A 17,099-nucleotide genomic window follows, 5' to 3' on the forward strand; every position below is an offset into this window, starting at 1 on the left:
ACAATTTTGGTAATTCTTTTGTGTTAAATGTCAATCCTTAATACAAAATACTTGGTCAAGCATTGGCAAAAATTCAGTTCACACCCTTTTNGAAAATCGCAACTGTATTCGGTTTAGGGTTCAAGAAATTGATTTAGGGTGCAAATTTGCAGGTGTTCGATCGGAAAAAATTGCGTCTCCCTTTCGTTCAAGAAATCGCTTTTTGAATTAATGAATTTCGATTAAGCGAGGTGAATAGTTAGTGGGGCTTGTTTTGCGAAATTTTAAATTTTAAAAACTTTCATTATTTCTGATTCGGCCCACATATGTTTTAATCTTTTCATTTTAACCCATTTTACGTGTTTAATTAATCCTAACTATGCCACATCATCTTCTCTAAATTAAAAAAAAATGATAAACAGTTTCAAGGCCATTTTCTTAAATCGAAACTTGGGATGACCGGGCAGCTAAATTTTCTCGTTACATACTCTGCTTGCCAAACCAGAAAGCAAGTAAAAGAGCAAATACCCATAATCTGTTTCAACTTTCTCTCTCTCTGATGGTGATACCCATTTACTCTTTCTGGTTTTATTTTAGTCGTAGTGTTGCTGCCTCTTCAATCTGGCTGCTCTGACTGGGTTCATTTGGCCGTGATTCCAAACTTGGGAGTGTGTGTTCTCTTTTCTCCCTTTTTCTTCTAGTTTGTTTTTGTGTTAAGATTTGGGTTATCGTAGTTGCGAAAATTGTGAGTTAAATTGAAAAGATGCCTGGCAAAAACAACCCTTCTTTGTTTTATAATATTCTCAAAGAGGGATGAATTTTCACTATGATTTGTGAGGAGAGAGTTTATGGACAATTCCAATTCTTCCTCTTAAGCTTTTCTCTCTGGTTACTCTCTTCTCTATCGATAGGCTTTCTAATTATAAGTATATCTTTGATCTATCGAAGTCAAATCTTTTTATTTGAGGGATTATGTTAATTTGATTCGAGTTTTGAGATTAAAATATAGGTTTTTGTATTGATTTGAAGGTCTTAATTTAGGTTTGTTGAAATGTAAAATAGGAAATAGAATTATTCTCATTGTAATAGAATTATAATAGGAATAGGAATAGGAAATAGAATTATAATAGGAATGTAACAATTTACTTCCTAGATTAGTTTTTTGTTTTTGCTATAAATTCATTGTACATCTCATTATGAAATACAAGAAAAATATTTCTCCACATGGTATCAGAGCTTAGTATCTGAAATTTCAAAAATTTTCTCTCTTTCTCGAATTTTTTTCGGCAACTATTCTCCGCGACTGTTCTCCGACAACGATCAGAATCCGGTCCAATCACACCAGACTGATCGTCTTCTCCTCGTTGTCCTAACCCGAGTGGTTTTGTCGTTGGCCGCCGCTGCACGTGCCCTCACGAGCCGATCGTTTTTCTAGCAGCCCCTCCTCTGTTCAGTTTTTCCAGCAAGCGTAAGTTTCTGTGTTTTCTGTCAGTTTCTGTGTTTTCCGTCAGTTTCAAGACTTCATGGATTCTTTAAAAACAGCCTCTCCTTCGAATCCAAGTGGTTTTTCTTTTGTATCTCTCCCTCCCATCACCACTGAGCGATTAATTGGGACTTCTAATTATTCATCATGGGCTGCCTCTGTCGAATTATGGTGTATGGGTCAAGGTCTGGAGGATCACTTGACCACCAACGCTGCCGATATTACGTCAGATAAGTCTTCCTGGACTAAAATTGATGCTATGCTGTGTAGTATGTTATGGCAAACTATTGATCCCCCCCTTTACCCTATTTATAAATCTTACCGTCTTGTTGCGGATATTTGGAGCAGGCTAAACTTATCTATACAAATGACATCAACGTTTATATTCTGGTTGTGTCAACCTAGTGTCATCTCAAACAACAGGATATGAATATGTCAGATTTCCTTGGTAAGATGGCTTCCCTTAAGACAGAATTAAATCTGCTGACCAGGTGGTAAATCTACGGCAGAAGATTTGGCTCGACGGGACAAGTTCTTTATGGTCTTGACACTTGCAGCTCTCGGTCCAGATCTTACACCTGTTCGAGATCAAATTCTTTCTGGCTCTACCATGCCTTCCCTTGACGAAGTGTTTGCCAGATTACTTCGGGTTTCCTCCCCTATACTGTACCTTCCGAGTGACTCTTCAGTCCTTGTTTCTCAGTCCCAAACTTTTCGAGAATAGGGCGATCGAAGTGGCGAAGAAACGGCCCAAGTGTAGTTACTGTCATTGGTGGGGCATACCAGAGAGAAATGTTTTAAGTTACATGGTCGACCTACCCGAGTGCTAATATTGCTTAGGCTGATCACTGATCTTCATTCTGAGTCCTCTACAGTGCTAGCTCAGCCCTCTTAACTCTCACAGGTACTGATTATGATGAATACTTACAGTATCAGGCTAGTAAGCAGTCTTCTTCATCTATTGCCTCGTCGCTCAAACGGTAATTCAATTGCTTGCCTTTCTCAGTCTTCCGCTTTAGACTTGGGTCCTAGATTCAGGCTGCTCGAATCATATTCTGGTAACCCCATTTACTTACTCAGATTACAAATCTGTATCTTTACCTCTTGTTATTTAGCCAATGGGTTAAAGCCATGTTCAAGATATGGATTGCAAAACCCTCCCGTCCTTGGCATTACACTCTGTGCTTTATATTCCCAAAGTCCATTTAATCTCGTGTCTGTTAGTAAACTTACTGCCTCTTAAATTGCTCTATTCGTTTTGATACTGACTCTGTTGTTATACAGGATCGCGACATGGGACGGATGATTGGCATAGGACGTGAGGTCACCGGGTCTCTATCATCTTTATATCCCATCTACAACATGCATTGTCTCCGAGTCTCCGGATCTCCTTCATAATCGTTTGGGCCATCTAGTCTTTCAAACTTTGGAAAATGATCCCAGGTCTATCTAATTATCGTCCTTGAGTTGTGAGTCGTGTCAGCTGGAAAGCACTACTGTAGTTCTTTCCAAAGCATGTCAATAAATGGGCTGCATCCCCCTTTGGTGTAGTGCATTCCGATGTGTGGGGTCCTTGTCGTGTTAACTCTACTTTGGGATTTAAAATTTTGTTACATTATTGATGACTATTCGTTGCACTTGGTTATTCTTATGCGCTTCGTTCTGAATTATGTTCCATATTTTCATCATTTTGTGCTGAAATTAAGACTCAACATAATACCACCTTCGTATATACGAAGTGATAATGTCGCGTGAATATTTCTCTAATTCTTTACTAAATTCATGACTTTAGGGAATTCTTCACCAGTCTTCTTGTGTTTATAGTCCCCAACAGAATGGCATTGCTGAGCGTAAAAATAGACCCCTCATTGAAACTACTGCCACCTCTTCTTTACATAGCCACGTCCCTTTCCGGTTTTGGGCTGACGCGGTTCTAACTGCCTGTTACTTAATAAATCGCATGCCTTCTTCTGTCTTACAAGACCAGGTTCCACACTCCATATTATTCCCTGATACTCCATTATTTCTCTTCCCCTGGGTCTTTGGAGCACTTGTTTGTCACATTTTCCCTCTTGGTCAGGATAAACTGTCAGCCAAGTCTACGAAATGTATTTTCTTAGGGTATTCACGTCTTCAGAAGGGCTACAAGTGTTTATTCTCCCGCCACACATCGCTACTTCATCTCTGCTGGTGTTACGTCTTTGAGTCTTCTCATTTTTTCCTCATCCTCCAGTGGAGTCTGATCCGGTAGTAGATGTTCTACTATTCCATACGTTGTTTCCCACCTTCGTCTTTTCGATACCTCAGTCTCCTACTAATACCACTCTTCTGTCGACAATAGTCTTGTTCCTTTTACAGGTGATCCTGATGTTCGCCTGCCGTTCCTGAGATCCCTGTCACTGCAGGTCCTGTGCCCGATTCCTTAATGCCACGGTCCTGTCTCCAGCTGATCAGTTTCCCATTGCTATTCGTAAAGGTATGCGGTCTACATGCACCCTCATCCCATCTACAATTTTTTGAGTTATCATCATTTATATCCTTCATATTATGCCTTTGTCTCCACCCTTTCTTGTTTCTGTTCCTTGCAATGTTCATGAGGCATTTTCACCACGGGTGGCATCAGGCAATGGTTGAAGAAATGTCTGCTTTGCATCATATCATACTTGGGAGTTAATTTCCTTACCTCTGGGCCATTCGACTGTTGGTTGTCGATGGATTTACACTATAAATAGTGGTCAGATGGTAAGGTTGAGCGGCTGAAAGCCCGTTTGGTGGCAAGGGATACACTCGAATCTAGGGACAGATTATTTTGACACTTTTTCTCTGTTGCTAAGATGTCTTTCCGTTCGGTTGTTCTTGCTATGGCTGCCATTCGAAACTGGCCTATGCATCAATTGGATATTTAGAATGCTTTTCTCATGGTGAACTTCAGGAAGATATTTATATGGAGCAACCTCTGGTTTTGTTGCTCAGGGGGAGTCTGGTTTGGTATGTAAACTTCGTCGTTCTCATATGGTCTAAAACAGTCTCCTGTGCCGGTTTGAGAGATTTAGCACAGTTATCCAAGAGTTTGGTATGATTCGATGTGAGTCTGATCACTCTGTTTTCTATAGACATACATCATCAGGGTAGTGTATCTATTGGTTGTCTACGTCGATGATATTGTTATTACAGGAAGTGATCAAGATGGCATGGACAGTTGAAGAACAACACTTGTTCAAAACACTTTCAGACGAAAGACTTAGGGCTACTCAGATACTTCTTGGCATAGAAGTCGCTCAGTAAATCTGATATTGTTATTTCTCAGAGGAAGTATGAACTGGATATTCTAGAGGAAACAGGTGTTCAGATGCAGACCAATAGACTCTCCTATGGATCCATTTAAAACTTTTACCTGGACAAGGGGAGCCTCTTACTGATCCTGGAAGGTATCGAAGACTTGTTAAAACTTAACTATCTTACTATCACCGACCGACGGTATTTCCTTTTCTGTCAGCGTTGTGAGTCAGTTCTTTCAAACTCCGTGGACAGTCATTGGGATGCAGTTGTCCGGATTTTAAGGTATATCAAGGGAGCACCAGGTAGAGGCTTACTGTATGAAAAAAGGGCCATTCGCATATTCGGATATTCAGATGCTGATTGGGTAGGTTTGCCATCTGATAGACGTTCTACCTCAGGATTTTGTGTTCTTGTTGGAGGAAACCTAGTTTCATGGAAAAGTAAGAAACAAGCGGTTGTTGCAAGATTAAGTGCTGAAGCAGAGTATCGTGCAATAGCCTTAGCCACTTGTGAGCTGGTTTGGTTAAAACAACTAATTCAAGAGTTGAGATTTGTCAAAGTATCACAAATGAAGTTACTCTGTGATAATCAGGCTGCCCTTCATATTGCTTCAAATCCAGTGTTTCATGAGAGGACTAAACACATAGAAATTGATTGTCACTTTGTTCGAGAGAAAGTTCTATCAGGGTGTATTGCAACTAGTTATGTTAGTTCCAATGACCAGTTAGCAGAAATCCTCATTAAGTCTCTCAAAGGTTCTCATGTTGACTTTATTTGTAACAAGCTTGGTGCATATGACTTATATGCTCTAGTTTGAGGGGGAGTGTTGAAATGTAAAATAAGAAATAGAATTATTCTCTTTGTAATATAGGAAATAGAATTATTCTCATTGTAATAGAATTATAATAGGAATAGGAATAGGAAATAGAATTATAATAAGAATGTAACAATTTACTTCCTAGATTAGTTTTTTGTTTTTGCTATAAATTCATTGTACATCTCATTATGAAATACAAGAAAAATATTTCTCCACAAGGTTCTTGTTCGTTATTTATATTTTGGGAAATAGGAAGACAAAGAAGCTAAAAGTGTACCAAACTACCTACAAACCATTAATCTCCCAGCTTTACTCGAGTCAGTAATTTTGAAGCTTGTTTATTCAATTATTCTTTTTGGGGCTTGATTATTGCATTTTTAATATGCTCTTCTGCGCAAAATAATCTGCGATTTTACCTTACAATTTGCTTTTACGAAATCAGAAATGACAAAACAAAAGGCTTTTGTTGTGCCACCAAAACCCGGAAATTCAACATCAAATTTCTCTTGAAGTTCTCCGAGGATCAATATCCATGGTAATACACAATTCCATTTGTGTATGTGTTTATTCACCAGTTCCTGACTTTGTATTGGTCTTTGTGGATTAGCAGAATTTATTTTGCTGGCCTCAATGTTATTCTGTCATGGGCCAAGGAAGAGTCACAACACCTAGTGTTGTGGGATTCTTGGTGTCTTGAAAATGCACATCAAGATTACCTGAAGAAGGCTTATAAAGGAACTGCTATAATGAGTCATCCAACAAATGTGAAGATCCTGATAAGAAAGGTTCCTGCAATCGTATCTTTTTGTTGAATATTATGCTATAGGCTATGCGTCACTTATTCTTCCACGTAAAAACTTCTGGATATGGTAGTATCATGTGTGTATTAATGCATTGTTTTTTATGTATAAGTCGCTACAGTCACCTACTTTGAATGCTTAAACTAGTTGATGTTGAGCAGTTTAGAGTGCCTGTATGGCAATTTACCCGAAGTATGGATAGGCCTATAGCCAAATACCAAAATATAAATTGGTAGGCATTTCTGGGATCACAAGAACAGATAAAAGAGGAAGGTCCTTGTTTTGTTAACTGGCGTGTCAAGTTAATGAAGCAGGACAACCGAATTATTGTAGAGAGGATCAGCCTTCCAGACTATCAAGATATCTTATATTGGTGGGATTTTGCTGTCTGTCCATAACTATATTTGGTTGATAGAATTTTTTTTTCCCAGTAGAATCTATCAGTTTTGAGATCAGATTTCTGGTTAGCTGAAACTTCATACATTTACTGTCGCTATTACATGCATCGTGAAAGCTTATTTGGTGGAGGTATTGCTGTTTTTAAAAGTCAAAAGTGAGACCTAAGATATATGATGCAATCACCCTTTTCTTCTAAAAAATTATGTTGCATTTTCATTTCCTTTCTTGAAATGGTCGTGGGACCATCATACACATTTCTCTTTACCTCAAGTTTGCTCTCTTCTTTGCCCAACTAAAATATGCCTACTGGATTGGATGGAGTTTTATTTGTCACTTGTAAAAGATTTTATGAAATGTTGAATATGATATTTAGCTCCTGGGAATATTAATGTAAATAATCTGTTGATTGTAGGAGCATCCATACTTGAACAGGCCCATGGTACAAATTGTGTCCATGCGGTACTAGCGAATGGATGAAGTTGCTTTTCCTCAGCAATGCTGCCTCAGATAAACATGGAGAATCGGTTGAACAATATCTAAACTCTTGGTTCTCAGTTGTTGGGCAGGTAGTTGGTCTTAGAATCCCATTTGAAATGTTGAACGATAGTAATCAATCTATCTTCAGTGGAAGAAGTTGAATATATATATACTGGGATATGGGGAATCTGATAAAACCCAAGGCTCTACAATGAAAATGCCCAAAAGAATAACACAGTTTAGGTATGCTGGAAATGTCTAAATATGGAGATAAATGAAACAAACAGATCATCAGTGGCTATTTCTCCCAAGTAATTCCGCGGTACTAAGTTACTAACTATTGTTTTCTTCTGAACTTTGGCAGAAAAAAAAAAAAAAAAAAAAAAAATATGGCTCACTTATACATAGGAGCAATATACAGGTCAGATGCAACAATACTTTCTCCTGCTTGAATGCAATTGCACCGCATATAGAATCTTGAATTTTAAAGAGAAAGAAAATATTTAGTAGGAGAGGAATTCAAAGCAGAAATCCATGCTAACGCTAAAGGATTAAAAGCTGAGAAAAGAAGAAAAAATCAAAACCACTACTTAGGTTAAGAGGGGAGTATTTAGGGGAAAGAAGGAAGCTTGCATTTATATAGTGTAGTACTAGAACCGGGAGGAAAGAAGGAAGCTTTTCTGTTGCAACTAATCATCAGGATCTATTGAACACTTTACAAGCAGGTAAGTCACACTCAGAAGAAGGAAAGCGTTGTTGTTTTAACTAATTTTCGGAGTCCATTTAAGTCACAAAAGAAGGAAGCATTGTTGTTTCAACTAATTTGTGGGATCTAAACACTTTACAAACTCAATAGATCAGGTAATTCACAAATATGGTAAGTGATCATTTTGTAAAACTCGAACACAAGACTTCTGTGTAACTCACCTAGAACTCTGGCCATTCGGCCATACACCAAGTGGTTTTGCTGTTTCCTTCTTTCTTTTCTATTCGCTCATACTAATTCCAATTATGACAATACCCTCAGATTAATGGGAATGCAGCAGGGTAACTGTCGTAAATTAATAATGATGGATACCCTCAGATTTACGAAAGATAAGTTTTATTAATGGTATTTTGTAGGAAATGCTAAAAATTGTGTCGGGTTTTGGAGTCTAAAAATTGGTCTGAATTTTATTTTATTTTATTTTAGTCTCTTAGCGGAATGTCTGTTGAAGATACCCAACAAAAAGGTAATACTTTTGCATATTTAATAATCAAATTTAGTGGTCAATTTATATATTGCTGGAAGAAATCTTAGCCGTTAGGTAGATGTGAGATGTTTGATTTTGTTGTATGTTTCCCATTTAGGGCGCCCTGCGGATTTTATAACAAATCATGCGACTAAATTATGTGATTCAAATATAATTATCTATTCGTGCAAAAAGTGGGATTCAATTTAATTATCTTGTTATTTGCTTTATATTTGAAAAATATACTGCTTCTTGATTCTGTTGTATCATTTGTAAACTTGTCCAGAAAATGCACGCTTTGAACTGATAATCCCTTTGCGTTTAAGCTTGATATATAGGAGGACATGAGCATGAAGATGTTCAAGAAGAGGAGGAAAATAAAGAGAACGTGGAAGACGACGAAGTAAAGAAGGCGATAATTGCGGAAAAGAGGGTGTTTTCAAGCAGGATGACTAATGGAATTAGCTTTCTAGTATCAGCTCTTCAGCTAGCTCCTTGACAATCTGCTTAGAAACTTGATATATCAGAGGATGTTAATAGATGTTTCTCTCAAAGTCAAGAGTTTCATCACATAAATCTTTAATCCAGAATTTTTTAAACATTACTGTATACAATATGATCACAGTTGCAGTCAGCTAGCTGTTCCTAAACACATCAATTCACAAGTACTTTAATTTATGGTTTCCTTTAGGACTAATATAATTGAAATTATCGGATAATGTATCTGTAGCACTTAACTTTTAGATTTAGAAAGAAAGAGCAAAATAGGGACATAAAAACCCTGGGCCCGGGCCACGATTGGCCGGTCCAGGTTTGGGTTCTTTTTCTAAAAATGCAAGTCTGGACCTGGGGAAAAGCCTGGGTTAGTAAAACCTGGGCCGCGCTTTAAGCCCAGGCTAGGTTATATAAGAAGGTTTTTTTTTTTTTTTTTCCCACTAAATCTATCTTAGTTTGGGGCATTAAAATGTGTTGAGATGTTTGTTCTTTCAGGCTTGACCACAATCGTCAAGAAAAATTCTTAGGATATAAATTTAAAAAAAAAAAAATTTATTATTTCAATTTTAATTATATCATTAAATACTCTTTAAAAGCCTCTTACATGATTAGTTTATTTATATGCCTATTCATATAAAAGCCTCTTACATGTTCAATGCGTTATTTTATCCACCTAACCCAATTTTTTTTAGGCTTCTAGCACGCCTCCTCCTTTCTTGTTTAATGTCCTTAAAATATAGGTTTTTTATTTTTATTTTTTCCTTTTTCAGATTGACCTTCAAAAAATCAATTTTATCTTTATTTCTTTCAATAAATTATAAATAAACTATTATAATCTAAATTTTCAATATAATTTTGAAATAAGCCCATTCCGATTGCCTAAGAATTGCAGAATGTTTGGAACTTCCACCCTCTCAATGTGATGTTTTGGAATTGCGGAGTAAAGTAATAATTATACAGTAATTCTCTATCTGATATAGTTTCAGTCAACTTTCTTGGACAATGGGGTTTAAATGGGAGGAAAGGAAGCTCTTGTCTGTTTAAATGGGGGCAGGTACAGCAGAGTTTTCTTCAATTGCTTCCTTCCACGTCAAACTCATAAATCAGACTTGGCAGCCATGGAGAGCGAGTACACTCCGTTTACTCCAAAGCCGAAACAAAAATAATACACAAATGGCCGCCGTTTGCGTTGCTATTATTTTACCTCCGTTTACTCCATTAGATGGGTCAAATGTGAGAGAGTAAAGCGTCTAGATGTTTTGACTTTTGAGGACAAACGGAGTGTAAGTTTTGATAGGTCATTAACCAACGGATTACTGTAACTTTTATACTGAGTATTTCTAGATCAACGGCCATGTTTGTTTCGTGTAACAGGCTACAGTACCAAATTCCAAACATCACATTGAGCGGGAGGGAAGTACCCTGGAACATTCCGCAAAGAGAAATGGGTTTGATCTAATAATCCCCCCCTGCTTAGAAATATAGTTTTAGGTCTGTAAGTATGTGCTCATTCTTTTTTCTTTGCTGTTATAACCATTTACAACCATGAATTGCTCCTTTGATTCGCGGCTTTTTTTGTCACCCCTGTTAAATAATTTCATTTTCTTTCTATTAATTAAACCCCAAGCTAAAAACATTCTTTAATATCCATTTCTATTTATCCTGTTATTGATTCTTGCTCTTCTTTTACTACTAGTTTTCATCTTCACACCCATCACACTCTTTGTTAATATGAGTCGTCCCATCTTCTTGCGTTCTGGAAAATTTTCTCTTCTCCTAGCTCTATCAATCCTAGCGTCATTCACTTTACCGCCCCCAGATTTCTTAGTAGCCTATTTGTTTCTCATTATCATATCTCCATGGTATGCACTACTATGGAGTCTAATTGCACGTTTCTTCAACTACCTTCTTCACACTTTACCATCACTTCGTGTCATCTTTATCAATTAGGTCAACCAAAATCAAGAAAACCTAGAACTAACTCTTACTACAATTGAAGAGATTGGAAGACTTAAAGTAAGAGGTAACCTAATCGAGCATGATCTGGAGCAAATTGAGATTTATAGATAGGTAGTTAGTGCCTCTGTAGAGACAGGGTGATAGTTAATTCCTCATGTTGCTAAATTGAGTTACCATTCTTGTTGTAGTAATTCAGTAAGTTATGACGGTTGGTTATTTGTTAATTTCGCATGTTATTATATTGAGTTACCGTTTTTGTTGTAGTAATTCAGTAAATTATGATAGTTGATTATTTGTTACTTAGTTTGACTCTGCAGTGACTACTATTTGTATTTTCTGTTTCTTTTACTACATTAATGTATCCAAGAAATGAATTGTTTTTACTTATTTATCATCCAACTTGGCTAGATCAAGTTTATGATTACCGGAAGCTATCTTTGCAGTTGAATTTTGATATATTATATCTTGGTAAAAAAGAAAAAAAAAATCTATATTCACCGTTGGATTACACCTATCCAGATTAGAAGAAAATCTAGAAAATACAAAATTAGAACATAGGCCATGGAAAAAAGGAAAAAAAAGGAAAAGGTGAAAATGTACTATTTTAATTATATAATAAGAAAAGAAGCATAAATATAGAATATTTTCTCGTGAAGTAAGTTGAAAGGTCGCACTATTCCATACTTTGTTTCCCAAAAAGCAGGTAAAAGAACAAATACAGAAATACTCACAATCTGTTTCAGCTTGCTCTCTCTCTCTCATGGTGATACCGGTTTACTCTTTTTGGTTTTACTTTGGTCGTAGTGTTGTTGCCTTTTCGATTTGGTTGCTCTGACTGGTTTCATTTGGTCGTGATTCCAAACTTGGAGTATTAGTTCTCTTTTCTCTATTTTTTTCTAGTTTGTTTTTGTGTTCCAAATTTGGGTCATCATAGTTGTAGAAATTGTGAGTTAAATTGAAAAGATGCTTGGCAAAAACATCGCTCGTTTGTTTTATAATATTCTCAAAGAGGGATGAATTTTCACTGTGCTTTGTGAGGAGAGAGTTTATAGACGATTCAAATTATCCGTCTTAACTCTTAAGCTTTCCTCTCTAGTTACTTTTTTCTCTATCCATAGGCTTTCTAATTATAAGTATCTCTTGGATCTATAGAAGTTACATCTTTTTATTTGAGGGATTATGTTAATTTGATTCTGAGTTTTGAGACTAAAATATAGGTTTTTTTTTTTTTTTTTTTTTTTAATCGATTTGAAGGTTTTAATTCAGGTTCTTGTTTGTTATTTATATTTTGGGAAATTGGAAGACAAAAAAGAGTGTACCAAACTACTTACAAATCATTAATCTCCGAGCTTTACTCGAGTCATTAATTTTTGAAGCTTGTTTATTCAATAATTCTTTTTGGGGCTTGATTATTGCATTTTTAATATGCTCTTTTGCGCAAAATAATCTATGATTTTATCTTATACAGTAAAACCTCTCTATAGTTATAATGGTGGGACTAACTAATTTTATTACTATGAGGAGGTTATGATTTAATAGAGGTGTAGTTAAAAAAATTTCTTATTTCTTATTTCATAATTCATGTTTTAGTAGTACAATATTAGGATTTCAATTCATGTTTTAATAATATTAGGGTTTTAATTCAGCTTTTCAATTGCATACTTTTGAAACAGATAAAAGATCGTGTTTTGAAACCAACAAAGATAATTGTCCTTGATGGAATTGTAAATGTAGTTACCGCATGACAACTGATGTGAAGCCACAAACAATTACCAATTGTTTTAAGCATTACAAAATTAAGACCCCTGATATCGATGAATTACAAGTTACAAATGAAGTGGAATAGGAAAATCAAAGAGTCATTGTAGAATTGAGTAATCAGATTCGAAAACTTCACTATACTAATCGAATGAATATTAATGTCTTCCTTAATCATCCAAATGAGTAACAAGTCATATATACTTTAACAAAAGAAGAAATCATTTGTACAATTAAACAAGAAGAGAAAGGAAATAATTATGAGGATGATAGTATGAAAATACAAAAAGTTTCATATCAAGAAGCTCTAAACATGTTTGAGAAGTTAGAAATGTTTTGGCAACAAGAAAATATCCATGCTAGCGAGTAATGTACCCGCAAGTTAAAAGATGTAATAACAATTCTAAAACATAAATTATTGTCCCCAACAACTTCAAATAAATATTTTATTTCATCTTAAACCTTTAATGTAACATATCGTATTTTTTTTTTTTCCAATATACAGATAATTATTACTATATGGAGGCAACTTTCCTTAAGACTAAAATTAGAAAAATTATAACTTATTACAATGTGAAGTTTATTCTTATTTATAAATATCCAAAATTGGGAATATAATTTTTTATGAATATATAGATTTTATTCTTATATAGAATATCACTGTAGAGAGGTTTTACTTTAATTTCTTTTTAAGAAATCAGAAATGACAAAACAAAAGGGTTTTGTTGTGCAACCAATACCCGAAAATTCAACGTCAAATTTCTCTAGAAGTTCTCCGAGGATCAATATGCATGGTAATATAAAATTCCAGTTGGGCATATGTGTTTATTCACCAGTTCCTGACTTTGTATTGGTCTTTGTGGCTTAGCAGAATTTATTTTGCTGGCCTCAATGTTATTCTATCATGGACCGAGGAAGAGTCACAACACCTAGTATTGTGGGATTCTTGGTGTCTCGAAAATGCAAATCAAGATGAACTGCAGAAGACTTATAAAGGAACTGCTATAATGAGTCATCCAACAGATGTGAAGATCCTGATAAGACGGGTTCTTGCAATCTTATCTTTTTGTTGAATATTATGCTATAGACTATGCGTCACTTATTGAACCATGTTAAAAATTCTGGATTTGGTAGTATCATGTGTGTATTACTGCATTTTTTTTCATGTATAAGTCGCTACAGTTACCTACTTGAATGCTTAGACTAGTTGATGTTGAGCAGTCCAGAGTGCCTGTATGGCATGGTGTTTCAATTATGCCATGGTTTGGAATGAATATTTGTTGTTGAGGTTGTTTTTCATTTTCCAGAAAGCTCTGAGATTGAACTTTGAATGCTTTAAGCACTTGACTTTAAATGAACCTAATTAATCAAGTTTCCATTGTGCTATAGTTTTGAATGGGTATGTCTACTCGTGATAGTTGGATCTTAATTTTCAGAATGCTTGAGATTGATCAGTTCGTTAATACCAAAGGTCAGATTCATAGATGGCATTCTGATACGTTCACCTGCAAACAATCTAAAACCACAACCAAAAGGCAATAGTCTTCACACAAATCACACACACACTGTCAATCCACAACCAAAAAATACAAGGACAAACTGATAGAAACTCAGCACAATATGTATTAATCTGATATCATGAATGAAACAGAAATGATTGATATGTAACCCACAACCCTGGCGTTTCGAGGAGCCAAGACCCTCCACTGTTTTATCAAAACTAAAGATGGTCCTGCTGCAAGACCCTCACTGCTCTTATATACAGTTCCCCTTTCCACAATTACCCTCACTCACACAATTCATATTCTCAACACAGACTCTCAACCATGACACCTGTACCTTGTGGACCCTACTCCTCTAACAACCTTCCTAATGTCTAATGTGCCCTTTATGGTTATAAACCTTATGTATGGCTGGTTTATCAATACCCCCCCCTTGAAGATTCACCTTGTCCTCAAGGTGAAACTGAGGAAACTGCTTGTGAATCACTTCATATGGTTCCCAGATAGCTTCAAAATCAGGTAAGTGCTGCCATTTGATAGGACCTCCTTGGATCCATCTAAAAGAGTGCGCACAGAGAGAACTGTGTCTGGCTGGACGAATAGTTCCAGGTCGTCAGAGAGTGCTTCCGGTAGGGGTTGGATGGGCACCGATTGATGTAGGGACTTTTTGAGCTGGGAAATATGGAAGACAGGATGGATACGGGCAGTGGGTGGCAGATCTAATTTATAAGCCACTGGTCCAATGCGTTCCAAAACTGTATAAGGTCCATAGAAACGGGGACTGAGCTTTTCATTCAATTTCCGGGCAAGAGATTTAAACCTGTACGGCTGTAACTTCAGGAAGACTGAGTCACCAGGCTGGAAGCACTCCTCTCTCCGATGAAGGTCAGCATTGTGTTTCATGCGGGCTTGAGCCCTAACTAAATTTTCTTTAAGCTCTTGTAACATGGAGTTCCTCTCAATCATGTGGACATTGACGTCTTCCACTGCTGAAGGGCAGTCTGTGAATTTTAAGAGGGTGGGAGGGTCTCGTCCATAGAGAGCCTTGAATGGAGTCATTTGGATGGACCCGTGGTAGGTGGTGTTGTACCAATATTCTGCCCAAGATAGCCAATTTGGCCACTGTCGTGGCTGAGAACTGCAAAAACAGCGGAGTTATGCTTCGAGACATCTATTGACCACCTCTGTTTGCCCATCGGTCTGTGGGTGGTAAGCCGAACTGAATTTCAGAATAGTATCGGCGGTCTTGAATAACTCCTGCCAAAATTGACTCATAAACAATTTGTCTCTGTTAGAAACAATGGAATTAGGGAACCCGTGGAGCCTGACCACGTTTTTCACGAATATGGCAGCCACATCCTTTGCATTATAAGGATGACCAAGACAAAAAAAATGGCTGTATTTGGTCAAGCGGTCAACAACAACGAAGATTGTATCTACTCCTTTTGAGCGTGGTAACCCTCTGATAAAGTCCATAGATAGATCCTCAAAAACCTGTTCTGGAATGGGAAGGGGCTGTAGAAGGCCTGCCGGTTTTAATGAGGAATGTTTATTAAGTTGACATGTAGTGCACGCTTTGATGAAGTTTTGTATATCCCCCCGAATACCTTCCCAATACACTACTGAAGAGACTTTCTTGTACGTTCTGAAGAATCCGGAGTGGCCGCCACTAGGACTCTGATGGAACTCAGCCAGTAATATGGGGACAAATCTGGAAGTCTTTGGAATAACCAACCTGTCCTTATAGAAGAGGCAGCCCTTGCGGAGACGGTAGTTGGGTCGACTAGAAGAGTCAAGGAGAAGGTCTTGGATGATTTCCTTGAGTTTTGGGTCTGTTTGTGTCTCCGAAGCCATGTCTTCAAACTCTGAGAACTGAACCGCAGATAAGGCTGACAAGTGTGTCATTTCAGTCCCCTCTTCCCTTCTTGAAAGAGCGTCTGCTACTCGGTTGGAAGCTCCTGGGTAGTACTGAATTTCGAAGGTGAAACCCATCAACTTGGAAATCCATTTATGTTGTTCCGGTGTTTTCGATCGTTGGTCTGTTAGAAACTGGAGGCTGCGCTGATCCGTCTTAATTATGAATTTTCTGCCAAGTAAGTAGTGACTCCATTTCTTGACGGCAAACACAATGGCCATCAACTCGCGTTCATAAACCGATTTCAGCTTGGCTGTCGGGGAAAAAGCCTTGCTGAGGAAAGCTATAGGTCGAGCCTGCTGCACCAAAACAGCCCCGAGGCCTCTTCCAGATGCGTCCGTCTGAATTTCAAAGGGAAGAGTGAAATATGGTACTGTTAAATCTGGGACAGTAGTCATGGCTTCCTTGAGCCGATCAAAAGCTAGTTGTGCCGAATCATTCCAAGTGAAGGAGTCCTTTTTAAGTAGCTGAGTAAGGGGCTATGCGATTGAACCATAACCTTTTACGAACCTCCGGTAATACCCTGTCAGTCCAAGAAAACCTCTCAACCCTTTTACATTCATAGGTCGCGGCCAAGATACCATGGCCTCGATCTTTTTCGGATCTGCCTCCACTCCCTTTGCTGAAACCAGATGACCCAAATATTCCAGTTTTGATTGGCCAAACGAGCATTTTCTTTTGTTGATAACCAGCTGGTGTTCCTGCAAAATCTGAAAAGTTAGTTGTAAATGCTGGATGTGGGTTGATATGCAGGGGCTGTACACAAGGATGTCATCAAAGAAGACCAGGATGAATTTACGAAGGACAGGTCTAAAAATTGAGTTCATTAAAGCCTGAAAAGTTGAGGGCGCATTAGTGAGTCCGAAAGGCATCACAAGGAACTCGTAATGCCCCTCATGTGTGCGGAAGGCTATCTTGGGAACATCTACCTCCCGCACCCTAATTTGATGGTATCCGGACTTGAGATCGAGTTTTGTGAAAATCGTTGTCCCAACCAATTCGTC

General features: G+C 37.3%; 1 long non-coding RNA gene across 3 annotated transcripts; it reads left to right on the forward strand.

The window, feature by feature from the left end:
- The first annotated feature begins 464 nt into the window (after positions 1 to 464).
- On the forward strand, positions 465 to 7,584 carry LOC116135368. 3 transcript variants are annotated; one of them, XR_004128879.1, is made up of 4 exons: positions 465 to 649; positions 6,001 to 6,093; positions 6,169 to 6,731; positions 7,170 to 7,584. It is a non-coding gene; the product is annotated as an uncharacterized LOC116135368 (long non-coding RNA). The 3 variants fall into 3 exon arrangements; XR_004128880.1 differs by having other exon boundaries at positions 6,169 to 6,343; XR_004128878.1 differs by having other exon boundaries at positions 6,169 to 7,584.
- The last annotated feature ends 9,515 nt before the right edge of the window (positions 7,585 to 17,099 follow it).

Source organism: Pistacia vera, unplaced genomic scaffold (genome assembly GCF_008641045.1).
Source record: "Pistacia vera cultivar Batoury unplaced genomic scaffold, PisVer_v2 Contig299, whole genome shotgun sequence".
NCBI classification, from domain to species: domain Eukaryota; kingdom Viridiplantae; phylum Streptophyta; class Magnoliopsida; order Sapindales; family Anacardiaceae; genus Pistacia; species Pistacia vera.